The following is a 23414-nucleotide window of genomic DNA, read 5'->3' as shown; positions in this document are numbered from 1 at the left end:
GGAAGTACTCGATCCAAAGTATCAAGATTGACAAATAGTTGGGGTCCAGGTCGAGCCAACGACATTAAAAAGGGGCGGCTAACCGGGAGGCAACCCGGGGGTATTTTTGTCATTTCTTATATTTTCATTGTATTTTCTTTGTTTTCAAACTTCCAAGTTGTTTTTCACGCTAAAAGAGGGTTAAAAATCAATTTTCGGGCAGTAGAGGTTTAGCGGGTTGCAAATTCAAAAAGTGAAAAAATAATAATTTTTGGCCTTTACAGACATTTACACGGCCGTGTAAAATTATGCTTATGGTTTACACGGGCCGTGTAAACGACCAGCTACCGCAGTTGAAACTCTACATTTACACGGCCGTGGAAATTATGCCCTTCTGTTTACACGGGCCGTGTAAACGTTAAAACAGAGCTGGTCGATTTTGAGGCTAAAACTCGATTTTTTTTAACTCATTCTTTTCACATAACCTGCGTTTTTTTCTCCTCCCTACTGCCCCCTTCGAAAAAACCCTCCAAAATACTCAATCTTCCTCAATTTTGCATCAAAAAATCAAGCTCCAAGGTATGAAATTCTTCTCTTTTCTTCATCTTCTTTGTCTTCCACCTCTATTCCACCCTTTTCATGGCCGATTTTGGGGCTTTTGAGCAAAACCCTAGAATTTTTGAACTTCAAATCTCGACCTAATGTTTGAAATTTCTTGTAGGATTAGCTTGGGGAAAGCTTGGGGAAGCATTGGATATCACCCTACCACCATTTTCAAGCACAAATTGGTATAATTGTTCCAACTCTTTACTTGTGCATATACTTAGATTTTGGGGTGATTTTGGGGATATTGCTGTTTATTTTTGTGCAAACTCTTGAGTTTAAATTGTTCTACATTGTGTGAAAAACTTTGTTGAATCCAATTTAACCATGGCCTCCCGTGGAAAAAGGGCTAGAATTGGGACCTCACATATGGGTGGTCAAGAGTCTAATGATGAACAAGACCAACATCCAATGGAAAACCCATATGAATTTGGTCTTATTTTTTAGACCAATCAACAAAACATTTTGTATGCAAGCCTTATTGGAAGAGTAATGGCGGCTCAAAAATTTGTGGACATCCAAGCCCTCAAAGACCTTCATATCTATATAGGTGTCCACAAGCTCTTCAAGAACATTGGTTGGGAAGGGCTATTGAATCTACATGCAGTCAGTTATCAAACACCTATGTTGGAATTCTTGTCATCCATCACTTTCGATTACCAAACACACATCCTCACTTTCCGTTTGCTCAATCAATCACATAGAATTCATGCTGATACTCTCTGTGATATTATTGGTGCCCCAAAAGCGAAAAGAGATGTATATACAGCAAAAGGAAGAAGAAATGCTGTATTTGAGCGCGAGTGTGGAACGTTTTGGAGAACTATCTCTTGTGAAGATGAGTTTCAGTCAGGCACAGCAAAAGCTTCTAGCATTATTCATCCGGTTCTGAAGGTCACCCACCGGATTATTGCTTCTCTTTTATTTCCTCAAGAAGAGATTAGCAAAGCAAACAAAAAAGAATTAGAAGTTTTGTGGTGCATGATTAACAAGCCCGAGGAAGTCCCTCATTTTGGGTGTTGGGTAGTTCAGAAAATGCTCAGAAATGCCCTGAGCAATGGTGGCCAGCTACATTGTGGAGGCATGGTATATATTATAGCTGAACATCTTGGCGTCCATCTACCCAACAATCCAACCAATATAATTCCGGGCCGTACTCGTTTATCACTTGAAGTTTTGGAAATCATGCATCTCTTTCACCGCCATCCCAATGGGGATGTTCATTGGACAGTCGATGGTAAAGAATATTTACGCGTCGATAACCGAAATAAGAAGATATTAGTCTTGGCCAATGACATCCCTTCTACCAATTGGCACCTCCAATCCAACTTGGGTGTTACTGCTGCCCGTAGACCTTCAACCACCACTTCTACTCCTCCTGCTCCTACTGCTGGTGCCTCTAGCTCATCTCGCCCCATTCCTTTTCCTGAACACAATCTTTACATGGGCGAGTTTGCACGCTTGAACGACCGTTACACCAGCATACAGCAGGAAGTCGGAGAAATTTATACGGGTGTCGCTGAAATCACTTCTGAATTTCAGGACTACCGTAACTTGCAAGAAGAGCGTTGGGCCCAACAAGAACTGCGATGGGCTGAGCAGGATCAGAGATGGATCGCTCAAGAGCAGCATAACCGCAACGTTCATCATTTGATGAGTGATATCCATCGAGTTCTTGTGCTCCCCACACAGCAGCAGCAATCATCATCCTCCCAACCCCAATGGCCTCCATACTATCCTGCAGATTATCCTTCACAGTTCCCTCCATATCCACCGCCCGGTCCTCAATAGGCCAGCTATGCCTCTCTCCAAGCATCGAGGACGATGCTTATTTTAAGCTTGGGGAGGGGCATCCATCCATCCATGTATTATCCCGTTGCATGTAGGTTGCATGTAATTTTGTACATATTGCATTGCATTATTTTTCTTTGTCATTTTTTAAAATATATATATATATATATATATATATATATATATATATATATATAAATAAATAAAAAATAAATAAATAAATAAATAAAAAAAGAGATCCAATCCCAAGCAACCGAATCTTTTCGAAACAGTTGAGCTGGTAAATGAGTCATGTGCCTTGAGATTAAACTTGCTCTTTTTATTGAAAATCTAAAAGCAAGTTAATCGCACACGAACACACCTCCTGAAGCTACTTGTGCAAAACAGAAAGTGAGAAGATTGTCAACATTGGAGCATAACAGCAGGTATGAGTTAATTCTTTGGGACATATGACCGGTCTTATGAGTAGTAATGCTCAATTGAACTTAAAATGCCAAATTCAAAAGTTCATAAAAAGAATACAAAATCTCAATGTTCCGAGCCTTCCAGCGCTCTAAAAGTCATTTCTACTCATTCCCTTTTATATACCCTGCTTGGGGACATAGCTTTCAACTATACTTACGGGTCTTTGCATGTTAATCTTTAGTCCCCTGAAAAATGTCTTAGAAGTCCTCACGGTAATAGACCGTGAGATGTCCCACAATAGAAAAGTCAAGGACGAAAATATAAAGAAATTGGTCAAATTAATAAATTAATTAATTAATAAGAGTGTTATGTGTTAACTTAGATATTTGTATTTGAAAACTGTAAAAAAAAAAAAAAAAAAAAAAAAAAAAAAAAAAAAAAAAAAACTAGTATTAAGTTAATCTGTGACCTTTGGGATTCGAACAAGTAAACTCTGAGGGGTGTTTTACACCTAATCGCCTAAAGCTAAATTGTTTGGGACTGATTGAGTTGAAAATTCGTTACATGGGTTCCATAGAAAGTCATGAACTTAATAATAGCAAATAAAGCTAATCTGTGGCCTTTGAGGTTCGGGCAAGTAAACCCGAGGGATCTCTTTAAATCTAGCACACTAAGGTCATTTGATTTGGATGTGTTGGTTGGAAGCCCGTTACACGGATTTCAAAGAAAGCCATGAGCTTTATTTGTAAAAAAATATAATTAAGAAGTTTGTATATAGTTGTGTTTATAGTTTAATTGAATATTATGTTTAGGAAAAATATTTGGCTGCCAAAAGATTCCCTTGGACTTGGATTTGAACTTATGACATTGGACTGAATGTTAACTACTTTGACTGGTGTAAGTGGTTTGAAGTTTGTAACCAATCTGGATAAATATTAGGGAATTTTTAGAAAAGATTTTTCAGAAAAAGATTGTTGTTGATCAACAAATAGCTGGAATCGGGCATTGTTATATTTTATGAAACAAAGATGGTTGAGCATGTTTTGTCACATATAATTTCACGAGAGTAAGACCGTAATTTGTTCCAATACTTGACTTGATGATATTGAAAGGGAATTAGTGTTGTGATCTTTGATTCTGTTGAGTTGTATTAGGGAGTGGCCAAAGTCTTATTTCTATTATCATATAATATTTTGAGACTAAAGCCAAGTTAACTCAAGGCATGACAGGTACATTCTCAACTATGGTACAAAACAGGGTAATTGGGTTGGATCTTTTCATGTTTGTTTTGATTTCATGCATTAAGTTTCAAATAGTTTTATTTTTAATTTTCTTTTCTTCTATTCTATTTTATTTTCTCTAGTTTAAATCTTCTTGCTCTTTCTTGAGGACAAGAAAGGTTCAAGCTTGGGGAGATTTGTTAGATGCATATTCATGCATTCATTTTGTAGTTTTAGTTCATAAAAGTGCATTGCATTTAGGTTTAAACTCATGCATTTTGCATATTTTTCGGGATTTTTCATGATGCAATTCCATTCACACACTTTTATGATATTTCAGGGACTTTTGAAGGTTGGATCTTGATGGAGGAAGTTAAAAAGAGTTGGAAACGAAGTTTCAGAAGTTTTGGAGCATTGAAGAGAGAGAGAATGAAGAAATGAAGATTTGAGCCTTTCAGACATTTACACGGCCGTGTAAATGATGGCTTATAATTTACACGGGCCGTGGAAACGCATATGCAAGAGCGTTCTTCTTTTCTTGTGTACACGGTCGTGTAAATGGCACCCTATAATTTACACGAGCTGTGTAAACGTCTCGACAGTTTTTAAAGTAGTTTTACTCTCATTTAATGGGGACAATCAATTTTGTTGGAGGTTAGGTCGGATTTTGGACAGGGAGAAGGGGATTTTTCAGAGCTTTTGGAAGTAGATTAACACTTGGAAACACTTTAATTTCCTTTTTGTAAGTCAATTTGAAGTTTGAATTTGTTTGATTTGTAGTTTAACCTAGTCATGTGTGGTTGATTTCATTATCATTTCCGAATCTGAATTCTTAAGTATGTGTTGTTAGGTTGTAATTTGAACTTAATTTGTGTTTAACATCTAGTAATCTTTGATTTGATCTTAATCATGTGTTTGGTTAGTTCTCTTTTTCACTTGATCAATGAACTAGGGTTCTTTGATTTGATCTTAATCATGTGTTTGGTGGAAACCAGCCATACTAACTGCACGAGTGTGCATAAATAAATCACGTTTTGATTATCCCTATAGTATATTTTTAGTTATTTAAGTTTGGGTTCCCTAGTGTTATTGGAGAGTGAGGTAGGCTTTTGGATTCATTTCCCTCTATGATTACTCCCGAACACATGTTGGTCAAATTCTGAGTAAATATAGTTGATCAGGCTATATTTATCCCTAATATGACTACATAACTGCTCAGGTTTAATCATAATGTTCAATTTCCTCCAGAAGCTTTTATTAAATATTGTTAGGTTATTATCCTAATATGCGCACATAAGTGTAAAATTTTGTTTTGTTCAGAGTTATTTAGTCCCATTGTGTTTATAGTTGCATATCATGAATGGTTAGATATGCTAGTTCACTATAAACATTGCTCTGATACCAACCTGTCACACCCCCGAACCAGACGGCGGAAACGTCCAGGGGCTCGTGTGACTAACAATTGAATTATCATCACAATGAATATACATGAAACATAACACATTCATCACCAACATTACATATAACAACCAACATTGTTCACATCAAGTACATTGTTATAAATTACATAAGTTCAATGTATTAATAGTACGATGAGCGATGTTACATAAAATAAAACCATACATACTTGAAAATCTTCCCGCTTAACGATTACCTGAGAAAACACGTTATTTTGAAAACGGTCAACATATATAATGTTGGTGAGTTCATAAGTTTGTTTGAATAAATGTCTTTGTATCTTTTGTAAAAACCAAGAAAATCCGATATTTTCTGTAAAATGTCTGAAAATGATGTGATAATCAAGTATAGACGCATGTGTGAATTTCGTAGTAGTAACATATATGAATGTAGTTTAGATTTCTTTGTATTGTAAGTAAGTGATAATTGAATATTAATATTTCCCCAGAAAATCCGATATTTTCTGATTTATTATAATGTCGAGGTTTTTGTATCGTTAAATAAGTTGTTTTGTATTGACACACTCGAAGGGTTAATCTCCGAAATGTTAACTTGGTATTGGATCTCTATATGAGCCGTTATAACCATACATGATAATGACTAGGTTGCCTGTCTTGGCATTTTTCCAAATGCTGGTATTTGCTCAAGGTTTTGTCGCCCTAGACTGGACTAGTCTAGCTGTAGCGAACAGCTAAGGCGTGGGGGGTCACCCCGTATAGATCTATAGACAAACTCCCGCTCTCCCTCCAGGAAACTCTGGTTATAACTACAGGCTACGATTGTACACTCAAAGGAGCCAACCAACACGTCTCACTAGATTCTCAACCTTTTGTACTATGTTTAATGTTCACGTGTATGTTGTATGTTTTCATATTCAAAAGCTACATATATAAGTATACGAAGTTCAATAATTATGAAAAGGTATTGTTACGATCTACTAAGCATGTGAATTTCAATCCAAGCCCAATTAGCATGTAAATGGACCACAAAGGCCCAATAACATGTAAGAGGGTAATTTGGGCCCAATAGGCATGTAAATGGACCACCAAGGCCCAAAAAACATGTGACCCATAGCTCAGGCCCAAATTATCATGTACATGGGTCGCAAGGCCCAATCAACATGTCATGGAAGATATTGGGCTCAATATACACTTGAACGGGCCCTTAAGGCCCATTGGCCATGTGTGACATCCCCATTTTTCACGGCCGGAAAAGACCGATTTTGTTTATGCTTTATAAAAATCAGAGTACCTCTTTTAATAAAAATGTTGCGGAATTTGTTCCCAGAAAAACATGATAAATACGTTATCAAAGCATTTCCGAAGAAATGTATTTTTATCCATTTTAAAACATTTGGGATGTCATCGTCAATACAGAAACATAAGCATAAACAGAACTTACATTCATTTACAGTAGTGATCTACATATCTTTTAAATCCCTCAGTGTAAAGTAGCTTCATATCGACACCTGTGATACAAATAAGCTTGAGTGGGTCAAGTTGGGAAACCTGGTGAGTACATAGGGTTATCAACCCACAATAATTTAATTATTATATTTAAACATCAAACAATCAACCCAATTACCCATCCCCATTATCTTCCTTACTCTTAAGGATCTACCCTAAGAATCATCTATCCTGCATTGGTTCATTTCGAAGACCATTGCTTCCAGGGTTTATATGATAGGCACTAAGTCCATAGCTGCCAATGCTTGTTCGTAAAGCACTAATTCCATAGCTGCTAAAGTTCATTCATCGGGTACTAAATCCATAGCTAGCGGTGTTCAGCTAATAGGTACTAAATCCATAGCTACCAACGTTTATTTAACAGGTACTAAGTCCATCGCTACCAATGTTTATTCTATAGGCACTAAGTCCATAGTTGCCGATGTTATTTGTTAGGCACTAAGTCTATAGCTGCCAATGTTCACTCATATCATCTTTCATCTCTCATCATTCATCTACCAATGTTTTACCGAACATATTCGTAGATATAACTACATATACATTTTAAATTATTTAAAACATGTATAAAATCGTTCATCCAACATAGAAAGCAAGTATTCAAATAATATGCACACATACCACGTAATTTATATAAAATACTTCATATGTATGTGTAAGATGAAAGTAACTATGCACTCACTTGAAAAGGTGGTGAATCCGAACTCAGACAGCGCTTCGCTTCTTAAAAATAATTTCCTTCGACGAAACCTAGTATTATTACCACTAGAGTTTAGTCTATTATTCGCCGAAACTAATTAATAGTCTAGCTATTATTACTATTATATAAGCGTTAAACAATACTTATATAACCCATAATAATAGCCCAAGTACTTATTATAAGTTCCTAATAACGTTACTATAATTAAATAAACGATATATTAAAAATAGCGTAGGCGTAGCTCACTTACAACGGGTTTTATAGAAAACAGGGTTTTGCTTGGAGCAGCGTTCCCGAGCCGAAAAGCTCTTCTTCTCGGAGCCGTCGAGCACTTTGGGGCTTCCGCCTTGTGCTAGGGAGGTTCCGTAGGCTTTTCGGGGGGTTTCGGGGCTAGAGAGAGGTTCTAGAGAGAGAGAGAGAGGGTAAAAAGAAGAAAGAATGGGAAATGTGTGAAGAAAATGAGGGTGGGAGAGGTTCTATTTATAGGGTGAAAAATGGCTGAACTTGGTGCCACATGTCATCATCTAGTGGCAATACTTGGGGAGAAAGCAATGGCCAAGATTGTGCAACATCACCCATTTTCGCACAACACACTTCCGACTTCTAAAATCCGTAACTTTCACATACGACCTCTGTTTTTGACATTCTTTATATCCGCGCGTAGGTAAAAATAAGATCTACAACTTTCATTTTGACTCCGTCGGCTAATTCTCGACCGATCTTAAATTTAATAGTACGAGGAGATTATACTGTTAAATATCCGCGTAAAATTCATAACTTCTACATACAGACTCTGTTTTCGTCTGTCTTTTTACCGTTGAATTCCTATTAATGAGATCTTCAATTCTCATTTAGGTCGCATAGGCGAAAAACTGCTCGATCTAAAATTCGAGTTTCGCGCCGTGCACTGCTATGCCAAATCTTATAAAATTCATAACTTCCTCATACGAAGTCAGATTTGGGCGTTCTTTTTATGGAGGCTCTCGGTGTAACATATTCTACGACTTTCGCTTAGATTACTAAGGCCAAAAAGTCCTCTATCGTAAATTTACTATTTACGTCTCCCGGTGCCAAGCCGGTTTTGCCGTAAAACTTCGACGGGCCATAACTTCTTCGTTATAACTCAGATTTCGGCATTCTTTATATGTACGGAACCCTTGTAACATATACTATGACTTGGTTAAGATTATTCATTCTAAATAATATTCTATTAAAAAGTCATTTTTGACGCTTATCGTCTCTAAATTGACTAGCCCGAATCTGCGGGTGTTACACCATGTAATGTGAATATTAGGCCCAATAAAACTGTTATCGATGTATTTCGTCCATTCGTTATTGTTTCGTTGTTTGTTTTAGCACAAAGTTTGCCAAATTGATTATAGAAAGTCCTCTTTTTGTAAAAACGATGTTCTTGGCCACTAAGCCTCAAATTTTCAATTAAAGCCCAAAGTTTTGTAAAAATAACACTTTAGTTCAAAACTTATAAAAATTTGTAATTCCGTCCCAAATGTTTAGAAATTCACAGTTTTGGTCCAAAAATTTATATTTCGACATTTATAGCCCAGTTTTGCAGCAAATTGCCTCTTCAGCCCCTTGTTTGTAAAATTTGACACTTTCGACCCAATTTTGATAAAAGTTACATTTTTGGTCCAATTTAGAAATAAATGTTATTTTCACCCTTAAATTTGGTTTATTTACATTTATGACTCAAACTTTGGTCAAATAACATTTTTAATCCCAAAACTTTCATTTTTTTTTCGCAAATTTGGGTCTAAAACCGTGAGGCCCTAAATGTTTGGCCCATCAAGCTAAAATTTACATTTTTGCCCCTTTGGAAAGCATGTTTATCATAAAAATCCATTTTTTATACAAGTAGGACCTGTTTGATCCTTATAAAAACATAAATGTCACTTTTTGTCCTCATCTTTTGTTTTCTTGACAATTTTGACCCTTAACAAGGTTTTTGCCTTAAGTTTTTATGTCTTAAACATATGAACACTTTTAGCTTGATAATATGATGTATAAGATGTCTTAATTCATAGACTTTTTACTTAATGTTGCTTAAGGGGTCGAGATATGTTAACATCTAACACATTTTTACAAAATAAACTAAGAAATCACACAAGACATGCATATAACACATAGATCTACACATTTTGTAACATCCCATTTTTCAAGTCCAAAAATTTCGATTTTGATATAACAACATAGAAAAACATTCATAAAAAAATATCATGAAGTCATATCATTTCGTAAAAACCATAATCTCATGTCTGAAAATCATATCATAAAAGTAGTGACAATGTCAGAGTACAATCCCAAGAAATCTCATAATGCGGAATCCAATGTGTGTATGATGTGCAGCTACAGCACCGGCTCCTTCCCCTTCGCTGAAGAGGTACGTGAAACAAAACTAAAAACTGTAAGCACGAAGCTTAGTGAGTTCCCCCATCATACCACATGCCATACAATCACATAGCATACATACTGCCGACAATTCTGGGGTGCCCGACCTACCCGGTACGGCCATTCTGGGGTGTCGACCTACCCGGTACGACCATTTTGGGGTGCCGACCTACCCGTGTCGAGCCATTCTGGGGTGTCGACCTACCCTTCGGTCCTAACAACCGAACCTCGGGGGTTATTCCACCCCCTACTACTACTATTGCATATATCATGGCATAACCTACTGTCAGACATATCTGGGGTGCCTGACCTACCCTTCGGTCCTAACAACCGAACTTGGGGACTATTCCCTTTCTACTACCGCTATCACATATATCGTATCATGGCAGCATATAAACATATCATCACATACTGTCAGACATATCTGGGGTGCCTGACCTACTCTTCGGTCCTAACAACCGAACTCTACTACTATCACATATAACATATCAGGTAGTAGCAACCTAGATGATATCACGAATACAATCATCCAACATTCATGGGACTATGAGCTCAAATAGCCCTAAATGAGACTCTTAAGGTGCATGGGGCTCTCTAAGGCTCCAAAATCAGTCCCTTTCTGCCTTGTAACCCCTCGAAGACCTTGGATCTGAAGCCTTAGCCCCCAACCATGCTTGCACTCATGGTTGGTGACCAAGAATGGCTCCTAAAAGCCCTTAATCACCCCAAAAGGGATCTACAACATGAAAGAGCAAGGTATCAACTTTATACCTCTAAAGAACTGCAGAGGGTGCACAAAATCGAACTCCTCTGGCCTCCTCTTAATTCCTCAAGCCTTTCTCTTCCTTCTTATGTCCCAAAATCACCAAAAACCACCACAAAGGCCTTAGATCTTTACACAAACGATTAGGGTTTGATATGGAGAGTTCTGAGAGCAATAGGGACGAAGGGAGGCTGAATGAGATGCTTAAATAGGGTGCAAACCCTCAAATTTAGGGTTTCACCCAAACAACACCTACTCGTCGAGTCGGTTTGCCGACTCATCGAGTAGCTCACTAAACTCCCGTATCCAAAGTCGATTCTACTCGACGAGTTGGGCCTTCAACTCGCCGAGTCCCAGGCTAAAATGTTATAAATACTTGAATGAAAATACGTACCAGGAACCGGGTGCTACAATTCTTCCCCACTTATTTTAGACTTCGTCCTCGAAGTCTGCTATTTGATCCTGAAAAAGCTTTGGGTAATGCTCCATCATCTCGTCCTCCGGCTCCCACGTCCATTCCGAGCCCTTTCGGTGCCGTCATTGCACCTTCACCAGCTCGATTCTCTTGTTCCTCAGATCCTTCGACTTCCGGTCGAGGATCGCCACAGGCCGCTCAATGTAGTTCAGGCTGTCATCCACCTGAATATCCTCCAGAGGTACCACTGCCGAGTCATCCACCAAGCACTTTCGCAGCTGGGAGACATGGAAAGTGCTATGGATCTGACTGAGTTCCGCTGGCAGATCCAGCCTATACGCCACCTTGCCCACCCGGGCTATAACCCTGAAGGGTCCAATATACCTGGGGCCCAGCTAGCCCCGCTTCCTGAATCGGATGACGCCCTTCCATGGCGACACCTTCAGGAGGACCATATCCCCGACCCGGAACTCCAGGTCCGAGCGACTCTTGTCGGCATAACTTTTCTGCCGACTTTGAGCAGTCTGAAGCCTGCTCCTGACCTGCTGAATCATCTCTGTCGTCTTGAGCACCACTTCGGTGCTCCCCATGACCCTCTGGCCCACCTCACCCCAACATATCGGGGTCCTGCACTTCCTCCCGTATAACATCTCAAAGGGAGGACGATCGATACTCACGTGGTAACTATTGTTGTAGGAGAATTCAGCCAATGGGAGGTAAGTATCCCAGCTACCACCGAAATCTAGCACACACGCCCGCAACATATCTTCCAAAGTTTGGATGGTCCGTTCGCTTTGACCATCCGTCTGCGGGTAAAATGCGGTGCTAAAGTGCAGACGAGTACCCAACTCGTCGTGGAATTTCTTCCAGAACCTGGAAGTAAACCGCACATCCCTGTCGGAAATCACGGAGACTGGCACTCCATGCCGAGCCACCACCTCTCGAATGTAAATGTCGGCCAGCTTCTCGGCCGATATACTCTCCTGGATCGGTATAAAATAGGCACTCTTGGTCAACCGATCCACGATGACCCATATGGAATCCAGTCCCCGCGCGGTCCTGGGAAGTTTAGTGATGAAGTCCATGGTAATATCTTCCCATTTCCACATGGGAATATCCAATGGCTGCATCTTGCCGTGTGGCCTCTGGTGCTCGGCTTTGACCTTCCTGCAGGTCAAGCACCGCTCCACATACCATGCTACGTTCCGCTTCATGCAGGGCCACCAATAGTCCAGACGAAGATCCCTATACATCTTCGTTGCCCCGGGATGAATAGAAAACCTGGATTTGTGTGCCTCCTCCATCAGAACCTGGCGCACACCCCCATGGTAGGGAACCCATACCCTACGATGTAGAGTCAATAATCCTCGGTTGTCGTAGTCGAAGGAGGAAACTTGTCCCACAATACGCTCGCTCTTCTGATGTTCCTCCTTCATAGCCTCCTGCTGGGCCTCTCGGATCTGCTCCAACAGTGGAGTCACTACTGTCATCCGCATGCAGATGTCTCTGATCAGTGCTGCCTTACGACTAAGCGCATCGACCACTAGATTGGCCTTCCCCGGGTGGTAAAGGATTTCACAATCATAATCCTTCACCACATCTAACCACCGACGCTGCCTCATGTTCAGATTCGGCTGATCCATGAGGTATCTCAGACTCTTATGGTCCGTGTAAACGGTACATCGAACTCCATAGAGATAGTGTCGCCAAATCTTGAGGGCGAAGACGACCGCCCCCAACTCCAAATCGTGCGTCGGGTAGTTCGCCTCGTGGGGCTTCAACTGCCTCGAGGCGTAGGCGATGACATGCCCTCTCTACATCAGTACTGCGCCCAAGCCCGAAATAGACGCGTCGTAGTATACTATAAAATCCTCCACTCCCTCTGGCAGGGCTAAGATCGGCGCCTCGCACAATCTCTGTCTCAGTGTCTCGAACTCTGTCTGCTGCTCAGCCCCCAACGAAAGACTACGACCTTCTTCGTTAGCCGAGTCAAAGGTACGGCTATCTTGGAGAAATCCTGGATGAATCTCCGATAATAGCCGGCTAATCCCAGGGAACTCCGAATCTTAGATGGATACTTCGGAACCTCCCACCTCATCACGGCCTCCACCTTGGCCGGGTCGACCAGAATACCGTTCTGGTTGACAAAGTGCCCAAGAAACTGCACCTCGCGCAACCAGAACTCACACTTGGAGAACTTGGCGTACAAGCTCTCCCTCCTCAGAGTATCTAAAACCTCTCGCAGATGCTCCTCATGCTGCTCCTGCGTCTTGGAGTAGACCAAGATATCATCAATAAAAACTATCATAGACCAATCCAGCATCGGTCTGCACACGCGGTTCATGAGGTCCATGAATGCGGCAGGAGCATTGGTGAGCCCAAAGGGCATCACCACGAACTCGTAGTGGCCATAGCGAGTCCGAAAAGCAGTCTTCTGTACATCGTCATCCCTGACTCGCATCTGATGGTAGCCTGATCGCAAGTCTATCTTGGAAAACCAAGATGCTCCCTGAAGTTGGTCGAACAAATCATCTATCCTCGAGAGTGGGTAACGATTCTTCACTGTTACCTTGTTCAGCTCCCGGTAATCTATACACATGCGATGCGACCCGTCCTTCTTCTTGACAAACAGAATTGGGGCTCCCCAAGACGAGCTACTCGTCCTGATGAATCCCTTGTCTAGCAGCTCCTGCAGCTGCGTAGACAACTCCTGCATCTCAGGAGGAGCCAACCGATATGGTGTCTTGGCTATCAGAGCCGCACCAGGGACTAGGTCGATCCTGAACTCCACCTGCCGCTCCGGAGGTATCCCAGGAAGCTCCTCTGGGAACACATCTGCGTAGTCCCGCACAACCAGAACATCGCTCACCGTCGCCTTACCCGCCTCCCGGGTATCCATAACATAGGCGACATACCCAGCACAACCCTGTTGAAGGTAGCGCCTAGTTCTCGCTGCTGAACATAATGTGGGTCCACGCTGTGGCCTCTCGCCGTGGATCACCAACTCTCCCTCACTTGGGGTCCTGACTCGCACTAACTGCTGTGCGCAGTCTATCACCGCCCCATTAGGGCTCAACCAATCCATGCCTATAATCACCTTGTTCCCACGCAACGGAATGGGAACCAAGTCTACCATGTAGCACTCGTCGAATAGCCTCAGAACACAATCTCTAAAAACTACTGATGCTCGCACCGATCGGTCATCGGCAATCTCAACCTCTGAAGGGCAACCCAACATGCCCGCGGACTCAGGGAACCTCTTGCTAAGTGCAAGAGAAACAAAGGATCGAGTGGCACCTGAATCGAACAACACCTGAACTGGGATACCGTTCACATGGAACGATCCTAAACGTGTATACACATTACAAATCAATATCATACGCATCATATAAATAAAAACCAGGGAGAAGAAATCATACCCGTCACCACATCGGGTGCGGCGCGTGCCTCCTCGGTAGTCAACTGGAAGGCCCGACTCCTCACCACTGGAGCCTCTGTCTTGCCCTGCCGGCCGTCAGTAATCTGCAGGGTCGCTGGAGCTGGCGCCTTCACTGGCGCTGCTGCTGTCAACTGGGGGCAATTGGCCTTCTTATGGCCCCTCTGGTTGCAGTGGAAACACAGAAACTCGGATGTTTGAATGGTGGGTGCAGGGGAGGTACAATCCCTGCTGAAGTGCCCCGTCTTGCGGCACTTGTAGCAGCCCGACGATCCCAACCTACAAGCCACCTCATGTGGCCTGCCGCATTTCCTGCAGCGGCCCTGTCTCGACTGGCCCTTCGGCCTAGTGTCTGATCCCTTGGGCTTCTTCCCCGAAGCCCCAGTCATCTGTCCCTCCTCTTCCTTCCTCTTACGAATATGCTCCAAATCAATCTCTCTCTCCCTTGCCCTGGCAATCATGGAATCCAGGGTAGGACAAGCTGAAAAACTGACATGCTCCCGAATATCGGCTCGCAGCATGTCGTGATAGCGGGTCCTCCTCATATCCTCATCTCCCGCATACTAGGGCACCAATAAAGCCCTCTCTCGGAACTTGGCGGTGATCTCCGCCACTGTCTTGGTCGTCTGCCTCATATCCAGGAACTCTCGGGCCAATTGCTGGAGCTCCACAGCGGGTGCGAACTCAGCCCTGAACTGGGTCACGAAATCCGGCCATGTTATAGCCTCAATAGCCGAGGCTCCCAGAGAGTCACCAACCGAATCCTACCAATCCCTGGCCCTGTCCCTCACGCATCCGGCCGCATATCGTACCCTCGACCCCTCGGGGCAGAAGCTAGTCAACTGTGCAGACTCAATGTCTGCAATAGTGCCAGAAGTATGCGCTATACTCTGAGTGGGTAGCACGTTACAGACCATGGTATGGGTTTGTGGAAGTCTTAGCTCGGGCTACTTATTGTTCAGCCTCGATGATACGCCTCTCCATTGCGGCTTGGTTCTTACAGAACTCCCTTACTTCGGCTCTAGCAGCAGTAATGTCCTTCTGAAGGGAAAAGGTGTGCTCTATTGTCCACTCATGTTCTTCGTCCAGACGACGAAGACGTACCGCAGTGACAGCAGCGGTGGCCCCAATGTCTAAGAGTTGGCTGGCATTCACTGTTGCTTGCTCGCCATGGTTAGCAATGCGACGAACCATGACAGGGAGTGCCCTGTCAGCCGAACTCCCGTTGCTGAGGTTATAAAAGCCTCGTGCCATGCCGTAGGGTGGGCATTGCCCTTGTTCCCTGCTCCATCGCTTCAGATCCACAGCCCAGCGGGGCGCCGGGCCCTGAAAGTTCCTTTGGGGATTTGCTGCTCCTCGGGGAGGATTGTAGATCTCGGGTTCCGAGTCAGTGCTCCCACCATCTCCTTCCTCTTCTGACTCTTCATCTGGGTCTTCCTCGGGATCCTCTTCGGAATCCTCTTCTGGCTCTTCCTCGGGAATCTCTTCGGGATCTTCCTCTGGGTCCTCTTCAATCCAGCCTCCATTACCCTGGTTAGGGCAGTAGGGATCCCCACGAATGTGAAATCCTGCCATTTTGTCTAGTCGAGAAATAGAGGCAAGAGAATTATATAAAAACTTGGGAGTAAAAAGGTCATTTTTGATAAATAAATTTTTTATTTATTTGACGATTCCTAATTTTAACTAAATATCGAGGTTCGCATGATTATTATAGTTCTTATGGTAAAAATACTCCTAGAGTATTTCAAATTTGTAAGTTTGATTCTAGTATTTTCTTTGGTAAGTTTTCGACTTGTTGCTCACTACGACCATTCCTCGACATACGTTGGTCACATCCAGGATAAATATAGTTGATCAGGCTATATCTATTCTCGATCTGATTACATACCCCGAGGCCTAATCGTAGTGTCGCAACTCGCCTTAATACTTTTGTAAAACTTTAGCTATGATACGAGACCGATGCATGCGTGTACTTATACTTTTATATAATATATATATATATATATATATATATATATATATATATATATATATATATATATATATATTTATCATTTTAATTTATTAAAAGTATCGTTTATGAAATCGTTTTGTCAGAGGGTTTTAGACCCTTTGCACTTATAGTTTGTATATCTTATGTGGTTCGATATACTTAGTTCACTATAAACAATGCTCTGATACCAATCTGTCACACCCCCAAATCAGAATGGCGGAAACATTCGGGGGTGGATGACTTCGCCTAGTATCATAACAATTGAATATTTGTAAAGAAAGTAACCCAACCATCATAAATATAATAAAAGTTACATCGTTGCGTGTAATACATATTTCAAAAGAATATTACAAATATGATGATTAAAATGTTTTGATAACAGACGCCATAGCGTTCCTTCTCCAAAAGTTGATGGTTACATGTATTACTGATTCCCTGAGAAATACAAGTAGTTTTGAAAAAGTGTCAACAATTAAGTTGGTGAGTTCATAAGCGTTTTTGTACTAAAATTCGTATATCTTTCGGTAAAACTAACTGAGCGTGTTTTCCAGAAAATCCAATATTTTCTATGTATGTGTGATAGTTTGAAAAAGTTCCAAAGGCTGGAATGCAATAGTATCTTTCCTGTTAAAGTGGTGAAAGTGGATTTATACATATATAATGTAACGTTGAATACATTTAAGAGTCTCGTAAATCAAAATATTTCGATATTCCATGTGAGATTTATAACCATGCTATTGACCCAGACTGCCTGTAACAACGTTCTTCAGGCGTTGCAGTGTTATGACGTTTGTCACCCCAGACCTGCCGGTCTAACTGTAGCTAACAGTTTAGGTGTGGGATTGTCAATCCCGTATAGATCTATACGCAAGTATCACGCTCTCCCTACAAGAGATTATGGTTTATAATACAGGACTTGAAATGCGTACTCGAGAGTACGGTGAAGCCGGATGTCTCACAAAACTTAGTATCACTAGATTTACGGAATGAAAAGTCCACATTTCTTGTAAATGAAAGTATTTCCTTTTTATCGTGTTTATGAAAAGATATCATGAATAACTTGTAAACTATACCCATCATAGTTTTTCAAAAGTGTGTTCCATTTGGTGATAAAAACTTAACGTAAACCTACTTTGCATGTAAAGTGTAATGTTAGTATTAATGTTGTTTAACAGATGTAAGTAAAATATTCGAAACCATATATAATGGTGCGTATTTGAACATAAGTTTTTCTTGTGTTTCAATTGTATTCCCCCCACCCCCTAAAACATGAAAAAGACGTGAAAATGTAGGGGTATGAACTCACCTGGAAAGTGTGATGATTTGATGAAAACGAGACTTTACTCGGGTAGCGCTTCGACCGGGAAGTGGTAAGTTTCTTGGGATTCTCGGAGCTTTGGACCTTCGTCGGAACTTGGATATGTAACCGGGGTGTCGGGGGTCGTCTCGGGATGCTAAACGTAGAGTAGAAATGAGAGAGAAGAGGGAAATGAGCAAGGAAAGTCGGAACCCTCGCACCCTTTATATAGGGGCTGGTCATGGTGCGAACGCGGGGCGTTCCTGCTGGGTACGCAGGGCGTTCCCCCTACGCAGGGCGTTCCCCTGAACGCAGCGCGTTCCGAAGTTGAATTACGTCATCGCTTACGAATCTCGGATGGGATGGCGAAGAGTCAGGTCTGCGGGCACAAACGCGGCGCGTTCCCTCAGAACGCAGGGCGTTCCCTTCGGACCCCCCTCGAAGTGTGTGCCCAAAACTTGTAAAATCTGTAACTTTCGCGTACGAGCTCCGTTTTCGACGTTCTTTATATGAACGGGAAGGTGAGAATATACTCTACAATTCTCATTTAGACTTTATCAGCTAATTTTGAGTTTATTTTTAATAATATAGTTTTAATAGGCCGGGACAGGATAATTCCGTTAAAAATCCATAACTTCTTCATTCGATGTCCGTTTTCGTCTGTCTTTTTACCGTTGTACTACTATTGTTGAGACCTTCAATTCTCGTTTAGGTTGTGTCGGCTAAAAATCGCTCGATCTTTATTTCGAGTTTTTAGCTGTCTACTGCTGCTCCGAAAGTTAGAAAAATCATAACTTCTTCATACGAAGTCAGATTTTGACGTTCTTTTATACAAGCTCACGGTTTAACATAATCTACGACTTTCGTTTAGATACCTCAGGCTAAAAAGTATGTTATTGAAATTTCACTTTTTACGCTTAACAGTGTTTTACCGGTTGTGTCGCGGATTTTCGATTGGTCATAACTTCTTCGTTATAACTCGGATTTGAGTGTTCTTTATATTTCTGAAAACCTTGAAACAATATCTAAAATTTTATGTATCCCAATTGAGACTTTAGAACACTTCATTTTTGACGCCATTTTTATTGATTTCCAAAATAGCTTTAACATTTGACTTTGAACATTACATGGCTTTGAAATATCGGGTTGTCACATCATCTTCCGTTAGAGGGAATTTTGTCCCGAAATTTAATCTAAGATAGAGTTTATGGACTAGGAAAAAGATGTGGGTACTTTTGTTTCATCTGATCCTCGCGTTCCCAGGTGTATTCAGGTCCTCGCTTGGCATTCCAACGAACCTTCACAATGGGTATGCGGCTTTGCTTAGTTCTTTTAATTTCCCGATCCATGATCTCTACTGGCTCTTCTACGAAGTGGAGACTCTCGTTGATTTCAATTTCGTCCAGAGGGATGACGAGGGTCTCATCGGATAAGCACTTCTTTAGGTTCGACACGTGAAAGGTAGGGTGTACGTTATTGAGTTCCTGCGGTAATCGAAGTTTGTACGCCACCGGGCCGATCCTGGCAAGGTTCTCGAATGGTCCGATATACCTTGGGTTTAGTTTCCCACGCTTTCTGAAATGTATTAATCCCTTCCAGGGCGAGACTTTTAGTAGTACCCGGTCCCCAACATGGAATTCCAAGGGTTTTCGTCTTTTATCCACATAACTCTTTTGTCTGTCTCTTGAAGCCTTCAGTCGTTCTCGGATTTGGACAATCTTCTCTGTAGTTTCCCTTATGATTTCCGGTCCAGTGAGAGTGTTGTCGGGTACCTGACCTCTTGCTAGTTGCGTGTCACCCACTTCAGCCCAGCACAAAGGTGATCTGCACTTACGGCCGTAGAGGGCTTCAAATGGAGCAACCTTGATGCTAGTGTGACGACTATTATTTTACGAGAACTCAACCAATGGTAAATGGGTATCCCACGCTTTACCAAAATCGATCACACAAGCTCTTAGCATATCTTCCAAGGTTTGAATGGTTCTCTCACTCTGGCCGTCGGTTTGTGGGTGGTAGGCGGTACTCAAGTCTAGCCTCGTTCCTAGAGATTTTTGTAGTGACTGCCAGAACCTCGAGGTGAATCTACTATCTCGTTCCGAGATAATGGATATTGGTACAGCATGCAGTCATACTATCTCCCTGATGTATGTTCTAGTTAGTTTCTCCAGCTTATCCGTTTCCTTTATTGGTAGGAAGTGCGCGGATTTGGTTAACCTGTCGACGATCACCAGAATGGTGTCAAGTCCGCTTACCGTCTTGGGTAACTTGGTTATGAAATCCATGGTTATCCGCTCCCACTTCCACTCGGGTATTTCCGGTTGTTGCAAAAATCTCGAGGGCTTTTGGTACTCTACCTTGACTTTGGCGCAAGTCATAAATTTACCTACATAGGTAGCGATTTCGGCTTTCATGTTTGGCCACCAATACAGTTTCTTGAGATCCGGATACATCTTATCCGATCCAGGATGTATGGAGTATCGAGTCTTATGGGCTTCATTCATGACAACGTCTCTGAACCCGCCAAACTTCGGCGTCCAGATCCGATTCATGAAGTAACGAACTCCGTCATCCTTGACTTCAAGATTCTTATCCATTCCTCTTAAGGCCTCCCCTGCCACATTTTCGGATTTCAAGGCTTCTATTTGAGCTTCCTTGATTTGTGTGGACAGGTGTGAATGGATCGTCATAGTTAAAGATTTCACTCGGCGGCCCGAGTATTCCTTTCGGCTGAGGGCATCAGCTACTACGTTAGCTTTCCCGGGATGATAACGAATTTCGCATTCGTAATCGTTTAGTAGTTCTACCCACCGCCTTTGTCTCATGTTGAGTTCCTTTTGATTGAGGATGTGTTGAAGGCTTTTATGATCGGTGAAGATTGTACATTTCGCGTCGTAGAGATAGTGCCTCCAGATCTTTAGAGCGAAAACGACTGCTCCTAGTTCGAGATCGTGCGTGGTATAGTTGACCTCGTGCGTCTTGAGTTGTCTCGAGGCGTATGCGATGACCTTCCCTCGTTGCATCAGGACACATCCAAGTCCCTGGTTTGACGCATCACAGTAGACTACAAAGTCTTATGTTCCTTCTGGCAAAGATAATATAGGTGCGCTGCATAGGGCTCTCTTTAGTGTTTGGAATGCAACGTCTTGTTTTTCTCCCTAGGTGAAGGTTACACCCTTCTGAGTCAGGGTGGTAAGTGGCTTAGCAATCTTCGAGAAGTTTTGTATGAACCTCCGATAATACCCGGCAAGGCCCAAGAATTGTCGGATTTCCGTTGGAGTCCTTGGAGTTGTCCAGTTCTCGATCGCCTTGATTTTGGAAGGGTCCACGTGTATCCCCTCCTTGCTGACCACGTGACCTAGGAAATCTACTTTCCGAATCCAAAATTCGCACTTTGAGAATTTTGCGTATAGCTTCTCTATCCTTAATGTTTCCAAGACCTGTCGGAGGTGTTGGCTATGTTCCTCTTTGCTCCTTGAATAGATGAGTATATCATCTATGAATACGATCACAAATTTGTCCAGGAAAGGACGACATACTCGGTTCATCAAGTCCATGAACACCGCCGGTGCATTTGTCAATCCAAAGGGCATCACAACAAACTCGTAGTGACCATAGCGAGTTCGGAATGCCGTTTTGGGAATGTATCCTTCCAGGACTCGCAGCTGGTGATACCCAGATCTTAAATCGATCTTTGAGTAGTAGCTCGCTCCTTGTAGTTGGTCGAACAGATCGTCTATGCGCGGTAAGGGATATCCGTTCTTGATTGTGAGTTTGTTCAGTTCCCGGTAATCGATGCACGTGCGAAAAGATCTGTCCTTCTTCTTTACGAACAGAACCGGTGCTCCCCAAGGTGAGAAGCTTGGTCTGATGAACCCTTTGCTTAGAAGGTCGTTCAGTTGGCTGGATAATTCCTGCATTTCTGCCGGTGCTAGACGGTACGGCGATTTTGATACTGGGGTAGCTCTGGGAATTAAGTCGATCCTGAACTCGACTTGACGTTTTGGTGGGACTCCTGGAAGATCTTCAGGGAAAATGTCGGGGAAATTGCAGACTTTCGGAATGTCTTTAATGTCTTTCACTTCTCGTTTCTTGTCTACCACGTGGGCTAGGAAGGCATGATATTCCTTGCGAAGGTATTTTCGGGCTTTGATGCAAGAGATGATTTGTAAATTGGTACCGGGTTTGTCACCATAAATGACAAGAGTTTTGCCACTTGGCAGATTAAGGCGAACGGCCCTTTCGTGACAAAGTATATCGGCATGGTGAAGGCTTAACCAATCCATACCGATGATGACATCAAAGCTTCTTATAGTGATCGGCATTAGATCGATTTGGAACGAGTGTTCATTTAAATCTAACGTGCAGCGTACGTACATATCGTTTGCATTTACTGTTTTATCGTTTACCATTTCTACTGTAATATCTTATTGAGTGCTTGGGGTTTTTGATTAAGTAAGTGTTTGAATTTATGACTCACGAAACTTCTCTCCGCACCACAATCAAAGAGTATGCATGCATAAATGTTGTTGAGGAGAAACGTACCCGTAACCACTGTGGGATCGGCTATTGCCTCGTTCTGCCCTATTGCCAGCACTCTTCCTACACCGCCAACATTCTTTGCCTTAGGGCAATCCCTCTTGAAGTGCCCAGTTTCCCCACACCCATAACATGCCTGGCTCACTCCAGCACCAGGAACTTGGGTGATTGGTCGCGCCGGTGCCTTACAGAAACGGGCAGTGTGCCCTTTCCTGTCACAGTTTTTATAGTGCATCTCTCGGCAATTCCCGTTGTGATGGTAATTGCATTTGTTTCACTTTGGTAGGTTCCCACCATATTGTTTTACCGGCGTAGGGGTAACAGGGACAGTAGTGGGGGCAGTGGCGGCATGGACCGCCACTATTTGTTTCGTTAAAGGTTCTTGCGAAGTTTGACCTTTCCTCTTGTTCCAAAACTTCTTCTTGTTGTTGTTGTTGGCATTGCTGTTATTGTTGTTGTTTCCTTTGGTTGGTTCCGGGACGATGGTCGTGACATCTTGGCAGACCCCATGATCGACGAGGGACTGTGCCAGTTGTTTGGCACTGTTAAACGACGTGGGTTTGGAAGCTAGCACACTTCCTCAAAGCTGGGGCGACAGCCCCCAAATATACCTTTCCACCTTCTTGCTTTCTAGGGCCATCATCCCTGGGCAAAGTATTGTCAAATCACTAAACCTATTCGTATAGGTTGTGATGTTCGAGCCCACCATAGTCAATCCCCAAAGCTCCTGTTCGAGTTTCTGGATCTCGCCCCTTGGGCAGTACTCTCGCAGTAGCATTTGCTTCAGGTTCTCCCAACCCATGGAGTTTGCCACCACCAGAGTTAGTGACTTGACGTGGCCATTCCACCACGTTAGGGCTCGTTCGGAGAAAGTACAGGCGGCAAATTTTACTTTGCTCTCTTCGGGGCATGAACATATCTCGAACACGGCTTCCGTTTTCTCTATCCA

The sequence above is a fragment of the Lactuca virosa genome, chromosome 6 (assembly GCF_052849685.1).
Source record: "Lactuca virosa cultivar CGN04683 chromosome 6, Lactuca_virosa_CGN04683_v6, whole genome shotgun sequence".
Lineage (NCBI taxonomy): Eukaryota > Viridiplantae > Streptophyta > Magnoliopsida > Asterales > Asteraceae > Lactuca > Lactuca virosa.
Note: the sequence above shows the minus strand (reverse complement) of the source record.